A 14712-nucleotide genomic window follows, 5' to 3' on the forward strand; every position below is an offset into this window, starting at 1 on the left:
TGGTGAACTTCTACCGCTGCACCATCGAGAGCATCCTTACCAACTGTATCACAGTATGGTATGGCAACTGCTCTGTCTCTGTCCAGAAAGCACTGCAGAGGGTGGTGAAAACTGCCCAGCGCATCACCGGTTCCTCACTCCCCTCCATTGAGTCTGTCCAGAGCAAGCGATGTCTGCGAAGGGCGCGCAGCATCGTCAAGGGCTGCTCTCACCCCAACCACAGACTGTTTACCCTCCTCAACTTAACTCTGCACCTTGGTGATTGCCAGTCACCCCCCCCCCCCGGACACTCCTTCCCCCAGAAAAATTGCACTACTGCTACTGTATGTACATATATATATTTTACTGTTCCATTATTCTATGTTCGTTCTTCTGGGTGAGATGCTATTTCGTTTGTGGTCTGTTTCGTTGTCTCTGTACTGTACACTGCACAATGACAATAAAGATTGAATCTGAATCTGAGCTATAGTGAGATGCTGAGCAGGCTTGGATGCTATTCCTTGGAGCGCAGGAGGATGAGGGGTGATCTTAAAATCATGAGAGGAATAGATTGGGTAGATGCACAGAGTCTTTTGCCCAGAGTAGGGGAAATCGAGAACCAAAGGACATAGGTTTAATGTGAAGGGGGAAAGATTTAATAGGAATCTCAGGGGCAAAATGTTCATACAAAGCGTGGTAGGTATATGGAATGAGCTGCCCAAGGAGGTAGTTGAGCTGGTCCTATTGCAACGTTTAAGAAACAATTAGGCAAGTACATGGATTGGACACATTTAGAGGAATATGGTCCAAATGCAGGCAGGTGAGATTAGTGTAGATAGGACATGTTGGTCGATGTCCAGTCAAGTTGGGCCGAAGGGCCTGTTTCCATACTGTATGACTCTACAACGCTTAGCTGCCTGACTCGCTGAGTCACTTCAGTTGTTTTGTCTCTATCTTCTGATTAGAGGTGTGTAGAAAGGAACTGCAGATGCTGGTTTAAACCCAAGATAGACACATAAAGCTGGAGTAACTCAGAGGGTCAGACAGCATCTCTGGAAAAAAGGAATAGATGACGTTTCAGGTGGAGACCCTTCTTCAGACTGAGAGTCAGGGGGAAGGGAAAGGGGAGATATAGACGGTGACGTATGCGACAACCAGCGATGGTGATTAATTATACGTCAAGATACAGATACAGAGAGAAAAAGAACAAATTTGTTATCTCTATATCTATACCGCTCTATATCACCATCTATATCTCTCCTTTCCCTTTTTCCTGAATTAGTTAATTTAGTTTAAAGGTCTCGACCCCAAACGTCACCTATTTCTTTTCTCCAGAGATACTGCCTGACCCGCTGTCTATCTTCTGATTAGAGGTCTTGGCGAGGAGACGGAAGATGAACTACAAATCCCAGACTGCATGACGAGCGCAGGCGCCGTGAAGCCTGGAGCAGGGAGATCCTCTGCCGTGTGAGGTATTGCAACCGGCTCGACCATATGGTCTTCAACCAGTCCAGGAATATATGATTCAATGTCTCGCCCGGGAGAAGAACGAACGAGGGAGGGAGAGCTTGTTGCAGTTCCACCACACGCACTGGAGTTTTCAAGGGTTTGTACCCACAAAAACAAAAACAGTTTCTCGATTATTTTAATTGTTGATGCCACGTGTAGAAGAATTAATCCTACTGCAAACAATATGAGAGCTGATTGGCAGATGTAATTTGTCAAGGGTGCGTGAATATTGCAGAGTATAAATCTTGGCCGCCAGCCGCCCGACTGAAATGAACACATTTCACGCTAGGTAGGCCGGCTGTTACCATGTAAAAAGGCGTGGTGTGATGATGAAAATGAACTTGTCAGAATTTGTTACTGTCTAACACTGTTGCAGAGCGCTCAATTATTGCCAGCTTATCCCGTAACAGATGAGGGTTTCCGATTCACGCAGGTGGCTTCAGGTAAGGTTATTACAGTTTCTGCCACACGCCGCGTTGTTGTTAATTGGGATTTATATTGATGGTTGTTTCTGAAGTAACAGACCTTTGTTATCAGCCGTGCTTTAAACTAACGGAGAACATTAGAACAACGGAGAATTTCTTGTCCAAAGCAAGGTTTAGTTTCGGGCGGCACTGTGGTGCAGCGGTAGAGTTACTGCTTTACAGCGCCAGAGATCTGGGTTCGATCCTGAATATTGGCGCTGTCTGTACGGAGTTTGTACATTCTACCTGTGACCTGCGTGGGTTTTCTCCGGGTGGTCTGGTTTCCTCCCACATTTCCAAGGCGTACAGGTTTGTAGGATAATTGGCCTCAGTAAAATTGTATGTTATCTCCAGTGTGTAGGACCGTATTAGTATACGGGGTGATCTCTGGTCGCCACAGCCTTGGTGGGGCGAAGGACCTGTTTTCGCGCTGTATCTCGAAACTAAACACGAATAGCGATAGCAGTGCGGAAACAAGCTCTTCGGCCCACCGAATTCGCGCCATCCCGCGCACTGTGCCACCCCTACACACTAGGGAGAATTTACAATTTTTACCGAAGCCAATTAACCTACAAACCCGTATGTCTATTATAAGTGTGGGAGGAAAAGCAGAGCACCCGGAGAAACCCCAGGCAGGTCACAGGAGGAACTTACAAGTTCCGTACAGAGTCAGGAGTCTTAAGTCAGGATCGAACTCGGCTCTCTGGCGCTGTAAGGCAACAACTCTACCGCTGCGGAATTGTGCCACCCGAATGTGGATTAATATAAGATCAAAAAAGTGTTTTTTTGCAGTTTCCTGCCGCAGAATAAGAAACGGGGCCGTTCATTGATACATGTATCACCCGATGACGTTTAAATAGCGTTTAATAGCACATTTCAAAGCAACCCTTCCGTCGGCTGTGTTTGCTCATGTTAATAAAACCGTCCCTGAAGCCCGGATATATTGGCGCCGTTGCACAGTGCAAACGCAGTGGCCGTGGTTTATGGCTTGTAGAATGATAAGATGTTCTCTGACTCTATCTTGCTATATACATATAAATAATTTATTTTCTCCTGAGATGCTGCCTGACCCGCTGAGTTACTTCAGCTTTTTGTGTCTATCTTCTGTGTAAACCTGCAGTTCCTTCTTGCATATTCTAAATAATAGCAATGCTTTATTTTTTATTGTCGCCCGCACTTGTGTTAGCAGGTTCCCAAGCCGGTAAAGACTGGGTGGCTGGGAGGCAACACCATTCGCACGGAGTCTGCAGCGTGGGCTCTGATATCCCTGTACATTTATAACGCCGACAGGTTTTGACATCGAATCCATAATCAGCGAAACATTTCGCGGAACCTGTTCAGAATTTCTTTTTAAAACGGGGGAAACCCATCAGAATGGCTGCTCCCGCGGGAATGTTGTGTTCAGACGCGATATCAGGGTGTGCTGTGGCTACTCTTGTCCTGATATTTGTTGAGTTGGACGTTTGTGGTATTCAGGCTGGAGTTAAGATGCAAACTATTCGGAGCTGTGTAGGAAGAAACTGCAGATGCTGGTTTACGCCGAAGATAGACACAAAATGCTGGGTTAACCCAGCGGGACAAGCAGCATCTCTGGAGAAAAGGAATAGGCGACGTTTCAGGTCAAGACCCTTCTTCAGATATCGTCAGGGGAGAGGGAAACTAGGGGCGTGAAAAGGTTTAGAACAATGAAAGAGCTGTTGTATGATGGCAATTAATGTTTCAAAGAAGTTACTACGTTTTTAATTTGGGGATATTTGAATCCACTGGTTTGCTTATAACTGATATGCACATCCCGCTAATCCAATTCCCACTTAAAACTATATTTAACACACGTAAATACAAAGCACAGTACAACACCAATGTTTGCGCCGAACACGATGCAGAGTCTTTAGCCCAGAGCAGGGGAATCGAGAGACAGAAGGCATATGTTTATGGTGAGGGGGGAAACATTTAGATTTAATAGGAATTTGAGGGCTGACTTTTTTTACCCAACGAGTGGTGGGTAACTTGGTATCATGGCGCCGAACATGCTGCCTAGTTAAACTGATCTCATCCGCCCTGAGGTGATATGTCCCTCCATTCCCTGCACTTCCATGTGCCTATCTAAAAGCCTCCACGATTCGCCCCCTGGCAATGCGTTCCAGGCCACCACCATTCTCTGTGTAAATAAACTTGCCCCACACATCTCCATTAAACTTTCACCTCTCACCTTAAATTTATAACACCTTGCTTCGAGTTGTTGTGCTCCCTATTCATTATATAATTTCTAGTTCGAGATCCCTAAGATGTCGTATGCGTTTCGCGGGGGACGGTATCTTTGCTCGTGGGACCCACAAGTGTCTAAGATATCGAGCCCGCAATTAGGCGCTGGCTTCCTTGTTAACCATGCCCACGCCGAAAAGTGCAATAAATGTAGGCTCATCTTCACTCTTTCTCGAGTGAACGCCATTCCGTTGATTTGTTTGAGAATTGTTCCCTGCGCAGGGGAGGGCTGATGTCTAAAGAATACTCCTCCAATTATGGATCGCTTTTCAACCAAACTTTTATTTTCTTGCCGTTTGATTGCATTAAAGCCGGGCAACATGACATCGCTGCATAACAAACCCGAGGGGTCATTTAAACCAACCGCATCGGGCACAGAGTAATTGGCATTGAAGATAGACAGACACACGATGCTGGAGTAACTCGGCGGATCAGGCAGCATCTCTGAAGAGAAGATGCTCCAGAGAGGGTCGAGACGGAACTCCAGCATTCTGTGTCTATTTTCGGTGTAAACCAGCATCTGCAGCTCCTTCCCACGCAATTGGCATTCCCGTGTTAGCGCGGCAGGGCTTCAACTTGTAACAGGGCTGCAGCGGCGGCGCTTCGGATTTCACGCCACATCCAGCTTTGCCGGTTACATCAACTGATTATCTTTCGGAATAACGTAAGCCTCGTGCGTTCAGCGAGTTTCTAGGCGAGGTTTTCCCTAGTGCTATAAAATCCAGCTTGCTTCAGCCAGTGTTTAGAGATCTAGCGTGGAAATGCATTCGTCGGCCCACTGAGTCCGTGCGCCGCACACTGGTTCTATCCTACACACTAGGAACAATTTACAGGTTCACCTACAAACCTGTATGTCTTTTGCAGAGTGGGTGGAAACCGGAGCACCCAGAGAAAACCCACAGGATCAAACCCGAGTCTCTGGCGCTGTAAGCAGTGATGGAAATGGGTTTTAGGAACTAGGGGTACTCTAAGGTCCGTGAGGCTGAGGTTGGGAAGGGGGGGGGGGGGGGGGGGGGGGGGCATTGTTTATGTGCGGTCATACCCATGTAAGAGTACAAGAATGCATAACCTGTTTATTGTGTATTTATATTATTGTTTATTGTGTATTATTGTCATAGCTGCTTTCTTGCATCTCTCTCTCAGAGGATGAAAGTAACGATCATAGAGTGGAATAGATGACATTTCGGGTCAAGACCCTTCTTCAGACTGACAGTCAAAGGAAAGGGAACGGGATATATAGGCATATCTTCCATTCATTTGTCCTTAGTACCGTCTATATCTCTTGTTCCTCTTTCCCCTGACTCAGTCTGAAGAAGGGTCTCAACCGGAAACGCCATCTATTCCGCTCTATGATCGTTGTTTTCATCCGTCTGTCCGCTCGCCCTTGGATTAAGTGGCGCAGGATAAAGCTGTGAATTCATGCCATTCCCCTCCCATTCCCAATCTGACCTTTCTGTCCTGGGCCTCCTCCATTGTCAGAGTGAGGCCCAGTGCAAATTGGAGGAACAACACCTCATATTTCGCTTGGGCAGCTTACACCCCAGCGCTATGAACATTAACTTCTCTAACTTCAAATAGCCCTTGCTTTCCTTCTCTCTCCATCCCCTCCCCTTCCCAGTTCGCCCACCAGCCTGACTGTCTCCGACTGCATTCTATCTCTGTCCCACTCATCGCTGACATCAGTATGAAAAAGGACCTCGACCCAAAACATCACCCATTCCTTCTCTCCAGAGATGCTGCCTGTTCCGTTGAGTTATTCCAGCATTTTACATAGATACATAGAAAATAGGTGCAAGAGTAGGCTATTCGACCCTTCGAGCCATTCAATGTGATCATGGCTGATCATCCACAATCAGTACCCCATTCCTGCCTTCTCCCTATATCCCTTGATTCCACTAGCCCTAAGAGCTCTATCTAACTCTCTTTTGAATGCATCAAATGAGTCGGCCTCCACTGCCTTCTGAGGCAGATAATTCCACAAATTCACAACACTCTGGGAGAAAAGGTTTTTTTCTCATCTCAGGCCTACCCCGTATTCTTAAACTGTGGGTCTTGGTTCTGGACTTCTCCAACATCGGGAACATGTTTCCTGCATCTAGCGTGTCCACTCCCTTAATCATTTTATGTTTCTATAAGATCCTCTCTCATTCTTACAAATTCCAGTGGATACAAGCCCAGTCATTCCATTCTTTCATCATATGACATTTCTGCCATCCCAGGAATTAACCTTGTGAACTTACATTGCACTCCCTCAATAGCAAGAATGTCCTTCCTCAAATTAGGAGACCAAAACTGCACACAATACTCCAGGTGTGGTCTCACCAGGGCCCTGTACCTCTTTGCTCCGATAGTCAAATCTTATCATTATGAAGGCCAACATGCCATTAGTTTTCTTCACTGCCTGCCGTTTCTTGCATGCTTACTTTCAGTAACTGATGTACAAATACACCCAGGCCTCGTTGCACTTCCCCTTTTCCTAATCTGACACCATACAGAAGAAGGGTCTCGACCCGAAACGTCACCCATTCCTTTGCTCCAGAGATGCTGCCTGCCCTCTGAGTTACTCCAGCATTTTGTGTCTACCTGCCATTCAGATGACAATCTGCCTCTTGTTCTTGCCACTAAAGTGGATAACCTCACATTTATCCACATTACACTGCATCTGCCATGCATCTTCCCACTCGCCCAACCTATCCAAGTCGCCCTGCATCCTCATAGCATCCTCTTCACAGTTCACACAGCCATCCAGCTTTGTGTCATCTGCAAATTTGCTAATGTTACTTTTAATATATATTGTGAATAGCTGCGGTCCCAGCTCCGAGTCTTGAGGCACCCCACTAGTCGCGACCTACCATTCTGAAAGGGAACTGTTAATTCCTACTCTTTGTTTCCTGTCTGCCAATCAATTTTCTATCCATGTCAATACCCTACCCCCAATACCATGTGCTCTGATTTTGCCCACTAATCACCTGTGTGGGACCTTATGAAAGGCTTTCTGAAAGTCCAGGTACACTACATCCTCTGGCTCTCCCTTATCCATGTTGCTGTCTACCTGAACTTAGTTGTTAGGGATAAAATTCATTTATTTTCATTCATATAACTAGTATATCAAATACCATTCAACGGTGACTGCTAGCCAAGCGTTACTGCACCATTAACTAATTGACTAACAGACTAATTATTCATTATTTTTGTTAGCTGAAGGACATGTCGTTTCAGAAAATGTGAACACAATATTCTAACTATGGCCCAACCAATGATTTATACAAGTTTTCTATTGGGTTCTTAAGCATTATTTCCCATTTGAAAATGTGGCATATCATTTGCTTTTGAAGGTTTGTATATCTGAACCCTGATTTTTTAAATGTGCACATTTTACGCATCTCCTTTCTCAAAAATGCCTCCCAAAATACATCATCGGGTTTTCGAGAGCGGGGAGAGTGGAGAGCGGCACGGAGGCAGGGAGGTATGGAGAGGGCAGGGAGGTACGGAGGCAGGGAGGTACGGAGGCAGGGAGGTAGGGAGGCAGGGAGGTACGGAGTTGTGCAACCGATGATGTGGATAGTCAGAGCGACTGAAAATTACGCTTGTTCACTTAACCAACCTAACGTCATGTAAAGGGAAACCCTTGCACCATCTGTGGTATCGGAGTACCTTTATTCTCCAGATAATCCCAGTTTTCTGAGTTCGCATGGTGAAGGGAACACCAACAAAATACTACAAAGCGTTGTACAAAGGTGTTTATTAGGACTGTGGGAGTAGATCTGTTGTCCGGGGTTATATCTGATCTTTATAGGGTGGTTGCACATCAGGTCAAAGGGCATGACGCACGGAGTAACTCAATCCTTTTGGTGTATAAGGCAGCTTCCGGCGTACACTAGTTACACACGCAATAAAATACTTTCTTACCTGTTAAAAAACGCCAAAATGGTCAATTTAAGCGCTTTAAAAATTGTGGAAATAGGGGTAACTGTGAGTGAAAACCGCCAAAATCATTGCTGCTCACTGACTTGCGAAAGAATCACTTGATACACGAACCCGTCACGTGCAGCTTCTGTCCACTGACCACCAAAGGCCGTTTCACACTGGTGCTGTATAGACGTCACTAAATATGCTGTATGTGTATAATAAAATTACGAATATGAAATTAAACACAAAAATGACTCAAAAATGCATTTACATATGATTAGCCTATTTATCACTATTTCTCTCGGAACCTCTAGCGACCTCTCGCGGAACCCTAGCGTTCCGGTTAACCCCGGTTGAGAAACGCTGCTTTAGGGATACAGCATGGAAACAGGCCCTTCAACCCACTGAGTCCATGCTGACCATCGATCACCCATTCATCCTAGTTCTATATTATCACACATTCGCATCCACACTCTCTACACAGGGGGAAATTTACAGAGGCCAATTAACCTACAAACCCACATGTCTTCAGGAATTTGGCAGGAAACTCACTCTTCTACCAGCTGCGCCACTTCAGAAGCAGGAATTATCAAATAGCAGCAATAACTGGAAAATCTATATGAAATAATGCTAAAAGCAAAATACAGGTGATACTGAAAATCAGAGCTAAAACTGGAGATTACTGGAAATACTCAACGTGTCACTCTGCTTCCATTGAGGGAGAGAGTTACCGGCTTTGCCACTGTGTTCATTTTTCACTCTTCACTCAGAGATTCTATATGTTCCCAGTGACTGAACTTAGTGTTTTCAGTGCTACACCGAATATTCCTCCTCAAGGTTGGGCAGTTATGAACCAGCAGGCAGTGGTGTTGCTGCATTTATCTAAGGATGCTTTGAGCATAATCTTGAATGTGTTTTCTCTGTCCATCTGGTAACCTCTTTCTATGACGGAGATCATGACAGAACATCTGTTTCAGGAGCCTCGGTGGGCTGAAGTGCCTGTTTCCGCGCTGTATCTCTAAACTAAACCAAACTAAAACTAAATTAATCTCAATTGCGTTTGGCATTAAAATATCTATGTCCGAACAGTTTCAGTAGACTGGGTCTTCTGCCCATCTGAGTTTCTGTAGAAGATGATTTTAATTATTTCCGCACTGCAGTGCTTGAGATTCCTGGACATGGATGCCAGGATTATCACAAGAAAAACTGTATTCCTAAAAAGTATTAGTATCTCCTTAAATTGTAATCTAATGCACTCTGAGGACTTTGCCACAAATTCTTTGTGGCTGTTAAAAAAAACTCAAATAAAAAGAGATTGGAAATTTCAAGCCATTTCCCAATTGGCCTGCAGCAAGAGGCAGCTTCTAACTTCACACTAATTGGTGCTGATTCTGCAGTCATCTTCAAAGAAACCACAAAGATGGATAGTAGGAAAAAGTGTCTTGCTGTCATGGTCTACTTTGTTTGGACCTGGATTAATTCGGCCTTTAATATCCCATTAAGATCATCACAGGAGGTTAAGGCCTGCCATTCAAATGGTTATAACCCCTTTAAAGATTGCTAAGAAAAATAACAAAGTAACAAGTTGCATTTGTGTGGGAAGGAATTGCAGATGCTTGTTTTACACCAAATATAGACATAAAAAGCTGGAGTACCTCAGTGGGTCAGGCAGCCTCCCTGGAGAAAAGGAATAGGTGTCGTTTCGGGTCGATACCCGTTTTCAGACTGGAACTTGCATTTGTTATTGTTTTGTTAGTGCAAGGCAATGCATTTAATATAGTCACAAAATGCTGGAGTAACTCAGCGGGACAGGCAGCATCTCTGGAGAGAAGGAACGGGTGACGTTTCGGGTCTAAGACCTTTCTTCAGCAGACCCTACTTCTTTGACCTGAAATGTCACCCATTCCTTCTCTCCCGAGGTGCTGCCTGTCCGGCTGAATTACTCCAGCATTTTGTGTCAATCTTCAGTTTAAACCAGCATCTGCAGTTCCTTTCTACACACTTAATATTGTGATGTGTCTCCAAGCACTTCAATAGAACATTATGAAATAAAACGATATATGGAGACACAAGGAAATGGAAATACTGGTTTAAAAACAAAACACAAAGTATTGGAGTAACTCAGCAGGATAGGCAGCACCTCTGGAGGACGTGGAACGGTGATATTTTGTCCAGGACCCCTTTTTTAGACCTTTTCCATCTAAAGAATGGTCTTGATCCAAAACATCATCCATTCCTGTCCTCCATAGACGTTGACTAGCTCACTGACTTACTCCAGCACCTTGTGTTTTTCTTTTGTCAACCATATACGGGAGATATAACATTATTATTATTATTAAATCGTTGAAAACATTAGCGACGCAGTGGTGCTGGTTTCTGACGGGCACGGTGACAGACACACCACACATCTCTGTTCTCCATGCAGCTGGCAAGCTCCTCTTTTGTCTCACCACATGCAGGTCAGGTCGGGGGGAGTTCCCCCCCCCGCCATGGGTACCATGTCATCCCATGCTACCTGCTCCATGGTCGGATAGCTGGCGACTAAACCGTCTCCACCACCTGGTTTGCCAGGTGAGGAGGGGTCTGTGGACCGCCAGCAAGACCAGAAACAAGACCTGTCAAAGGGCAGATGAGCTCCTAGCGAGCCAACGGCCATCCACACTTTAGTAGAAGTTGCGATCACTGTCGTACATAGCATTGTAAGGAATGATGATAAAGCACACACACCAAAATCCTATACTTCCAGCGGCGGAAGTCCACAGGAAATTAGCAGCTGGTCGAGGTTCTGGCCCATCTGGGCACCATGGGTTCAGTTGCCTGATAACAGCTGGGAAGAAACTGTTCCTGAATCTGGAGGTATGCGTTTTCATACTTCTGTATCTCTTGCCTATTTGAAGAGGGAGAGATCGGGATGAGACTCATCCTTGATTATGTTGGTGGCCTTGCCAAGGCAGCATGAAATGTAGAAATGGAAGGGAGTATGGTTTGTGAGACTGCCGAGAACACTGAGCGGCAGGCCGAAGATAGGGAGGGAAGATATGCCTGTTCAGTGATATTTTGTAACTTTGTCGGTGTCAGAAATGTGGCGACACTTCATGGCTGTCCAAAGGGAGGGTGCGTTGTGTGCGATCGCGCCCCCCCCCCCCCCCCCCCCCCCCCCCCCCCCCGTTTTTTCCCCAATGTAAGAAAAAATCCCGAGGGGGAAAAAAAAAAATTTGGAGCGCAATCAGCGCTTCCACTTTGACGGAAATTACCCGAAATTATGGTTCCAGCCCGCTGGATGATTTGGGCGAAAAAAATTGTGATCATCCGCGCCTGCGCAGTTGGGGAAAGCCGGTGACGCAGTAGCGATGCAAAATGATTCAGTTTCTCTGCGCGTGCGCAGTGGGCCCGGGTGGGATATGATCGCCATTTTCACTCCACACAATCAGAGATCACCTCGACGCCTCGTGTCTACTCTGGGTAAGTAGTGTAATATTGCGTAGCGGGAGGCGGAGTCTGTTTTTTATCCTGGGTGGCAAACTACCTGCGAGGGGTCCAATCCGGCTCGCGGGATGATTTGGGATAAAAAAAGGAGTGCCCGTTTCTCCGGGCCTGGTGGGGGGGTTCTGCGGTGTCTGCCCACCCGGTCCATCACTTCCATCCGCGGCATCGGAGCCTCACTACTGGTCAGACTGATCTCCCGTCGCCGGGCGGGAGCAGGAACGACTGAATCTGAACCCAGTCCTGGCAGTGGCCGTGACCCCGACACCAGACGCCACTCCGGCCGGGCCCATGCCTCCCCCTTCGCCGGGCCCATGGCCCCCCCCCCCCCCTTGCTAGGCCCACGCCACCTTCACTGGGCCCACACCACTTTCCACCCTCGCCGGGCCCACGCCTCTTCAACCCCCCACGCCTCACCCGCCGCCGGGCCCTTGCCTCCCCTGCCGCCTGGTCCACACCACCCATTCCCCCCTGCTAGGCCCACTCCACCTTCACCGTCACCCTCGCCGGGCCCACACCACCTTCCACCCCCGCTAGGCCCACGCCTCTTTCCCCCCCCCGCCCCACCCCGCCGCGGGCCCTCACCTACCGCCCCCCCCCTGCCGCGGGCCCACGCCTTGGGTTTAGCCTCTCTGTTACCTGCTGAGAGAGGCAAGAAGAGTGTTTAAATGTATATGCACCAAAAAACACTGCAATGAAATCATTACTTGCCTCAGCATAACAAGTCTGCAAGCATAGATAACACAATATCCATTCATATAACCATTATCTATTCATAGACAGATCTATTCATAGATAACACAATAAACAAAAAAAAAAAGGAATACGCTAAAAAACATTATTTGGAGCGGCACAGTGGCGCAGCGGTAGAGTTGCTGCCGCACATCGCCAAAGACCCAGGTTTGATCCTGATTACGGGTGCTGTCTGTGTGGAGTTTGTACGTTGTCCCTGGGACCGCGTGGACTTTCTCCGGGTGCTCCGGTTTCCTCCCACACTCCAAAGACTAGTAGGTTAATAATCTTCGGTAGGTTGTAAAATTGTCCCCATTGTGTAGGATAGTGCTAGTGCACGAGGTGATCGCTGGTCGGCACAGACTCAGTGGGCCTGTTTCCGCGCTGTATCTCTAAAGTCTGAAAAACCTCAAAGTCCTTAGTGTAACCAAGACGGTTCGTAATTCTTAGTTTAGTTAGTGTTTGTAGTGTTCAAGAGGTCGATGGCTGTTGGGTAGGAGTTGAAGAAGGGTCTCGACACAAAACGTCACCCATTCCTTCTCTCCAGAAGTGCTGCCTGTCCCGCTGAGTTTCTCCAGCATTTTATGTTTACCTTCGAGTTTAAAAAAACCCAGCATTTGCAGTTCTTTCCTACAGAGCTTATTTAGTTTAGTTTAGAGATACAATGTAGAATCAGGCCCTTCGGCCCACCAAGTCCCAATGACCAGCGACCCCTGCACACTACCACTATCCCACACACAGTAGGGACAATTTACAATTATATCAATTCAATTAACCCACGTCTTTGGTGTGTGGGAGGAAACTGGGAGGAGGGGGGGGGAGGCTGGGGGGAAGAGAGGCCGGGGGGGAGAGAAGAAGGGAGGAGAGAGGAGGGAGGGGAGAGGAGGAGGGGGAGGAAGAGGGGGAGGAGGAAATGGGGGAGTAGAGGAGGGGGTGGAGGTGAGTCGGGAGCGGCGTCACTCGCAGCACGAGCAAGACGACGGAGACCCATTGTGACGTTTTGTCAGAATCTTGAACATTTTCATTAATAACTCGAGAAATAAAGCATGAAGTGTTCAGATAAGGCGATTTTGGACTCCACGGAAAAAAATCTCTACTGGAATATGTAAAAATGTTACAGTTACCGCGTCGCGATTTTGAGAAGATGTGATCACACACACACACACACACACACACACACACACACACACACACACACACACATACATGATCAGAGTTTTATATGTATAGAGATGTTGTTATATATTTTTATATGCTATTGAATCAAAATCAAATTATAAATTCACATTTCAAAAATGGTTTCACAATTCAGTACCACTGAATTTCAGTATTCCATACTGATATTTGAGAAAACATGAGGTTTGCATGCAAAATAATGACTTGCAAAAATCCAGTTTTTGTGTAGTACATTCTATTGCATTTATGTGAGAAATACCGATTTCCCCAACAAAATACTGATTTTTAGCCATCAAAATACGGAAATGCTCGGTGAAACTTGGCAGCTCTGCAATTATTCACAATCACATTGTGTTTGAGAATTCAAAATGTGATTTGTGATCTTGTTTATGTCAACATGGAACTAGAATTTGTTATAATAGTATGACAGTAAAAGAGGTTAGTTTGAAAGCGATCATAGTAAAGCGATAATGTAAATGCACCATTTAGTTTGACTTCAATTTTCATGATGGAAATTGAAGTCAAACTAAATGTTGTATTCAATTAACTATTCCATGTTGAAATTGATGTGATGTGAAGTTGTTAGGTCAGGAGAACAATTAAAGGTGCACTGCACACACTAACACAGTCTAACAGTAACAGGCAATCAAATCAACACACAAAACATTTTCTAAAAAAAGGTTTTCTTTACTGCAAACACTTACAGTATTTTATTTGCAGTTTTCGCATGCTTTATAACATTTTACAACAGTACAACTTGATTATTAAAACAAGGACAACTTCAATTCTTGATTTAAAATGTATACAACAATGATCCCAATCATCTCATTCCACCCAGCCATTACTCTTGACTCAATCAAAATTATTTCTGAAATATCGGTCATAAATTTGGTGCAAAAATGCTCCAGAATAAGGCTCGGAATGCACCAGAGAGCATCTAAAACCCCAGAGCTTCCAAGGCTCTTAAGCGGGCCCTGGACCCCGGCCATGAGGGACTTTGCGCTTCACACTCATGATGTGCGCTGTGCGCACATTATTTCACATAAAATTTTGTAATCCTGTCATGCCACCCTCCTTTTTGAAAAGCTTCGTACGGGCCTGCACTTGTGCACTACCCTGGAGAGGTCTGCGGTATGATTTTACTTGGTTGTACACAAAACAAAACATTTCAGTTACCTAGGTGCATGTGACAATAAAG

The 14712-nt window shown here is 45.9% G+C and overlaps 1 protein-coding gene across 3 annotated transcripts in view; it reads left to right on the top strand.

The window, feature by feature from the left end:
• The first annotated feature begins 1462 nt into the window (after positions 1-1462).
• sgcg (sarcoglycan gamma) overlaps positions 1463-14712 on the top strand; it is a 329148-nt gene continuing 315898 nt past the window's right edge. The window contains exon 1 of one of the 3 annotated variants that reach the window (XM_033022761.1): positions 1463-1585. The gene's annotated coding sequence lies outside the window, so the exon portion shown is untranslated. Of the gene's footprint in view, positions 1932-14712 lie in introns of all 3 variants that reach the window. The other 2 variants (XM_033022759.1, XM_033022760.1) reach the window with 2 other exon arrangements.

This window comes from Amblyraja radiata, chromosome 6 (assembly GCF_010909765.2).
Source record: "Amblyraja radiata isolate CabotCenter1 chromosome 6, sAmbRad1.1.pri, whole genome shotgun sequence".
Taxonomy (NCBI): Eukaryota; Metazoa; Chordata; class Chondrichthyes; order Rajiformes; family Rajidae; genus Amblyraja; species Amblyraja radiata.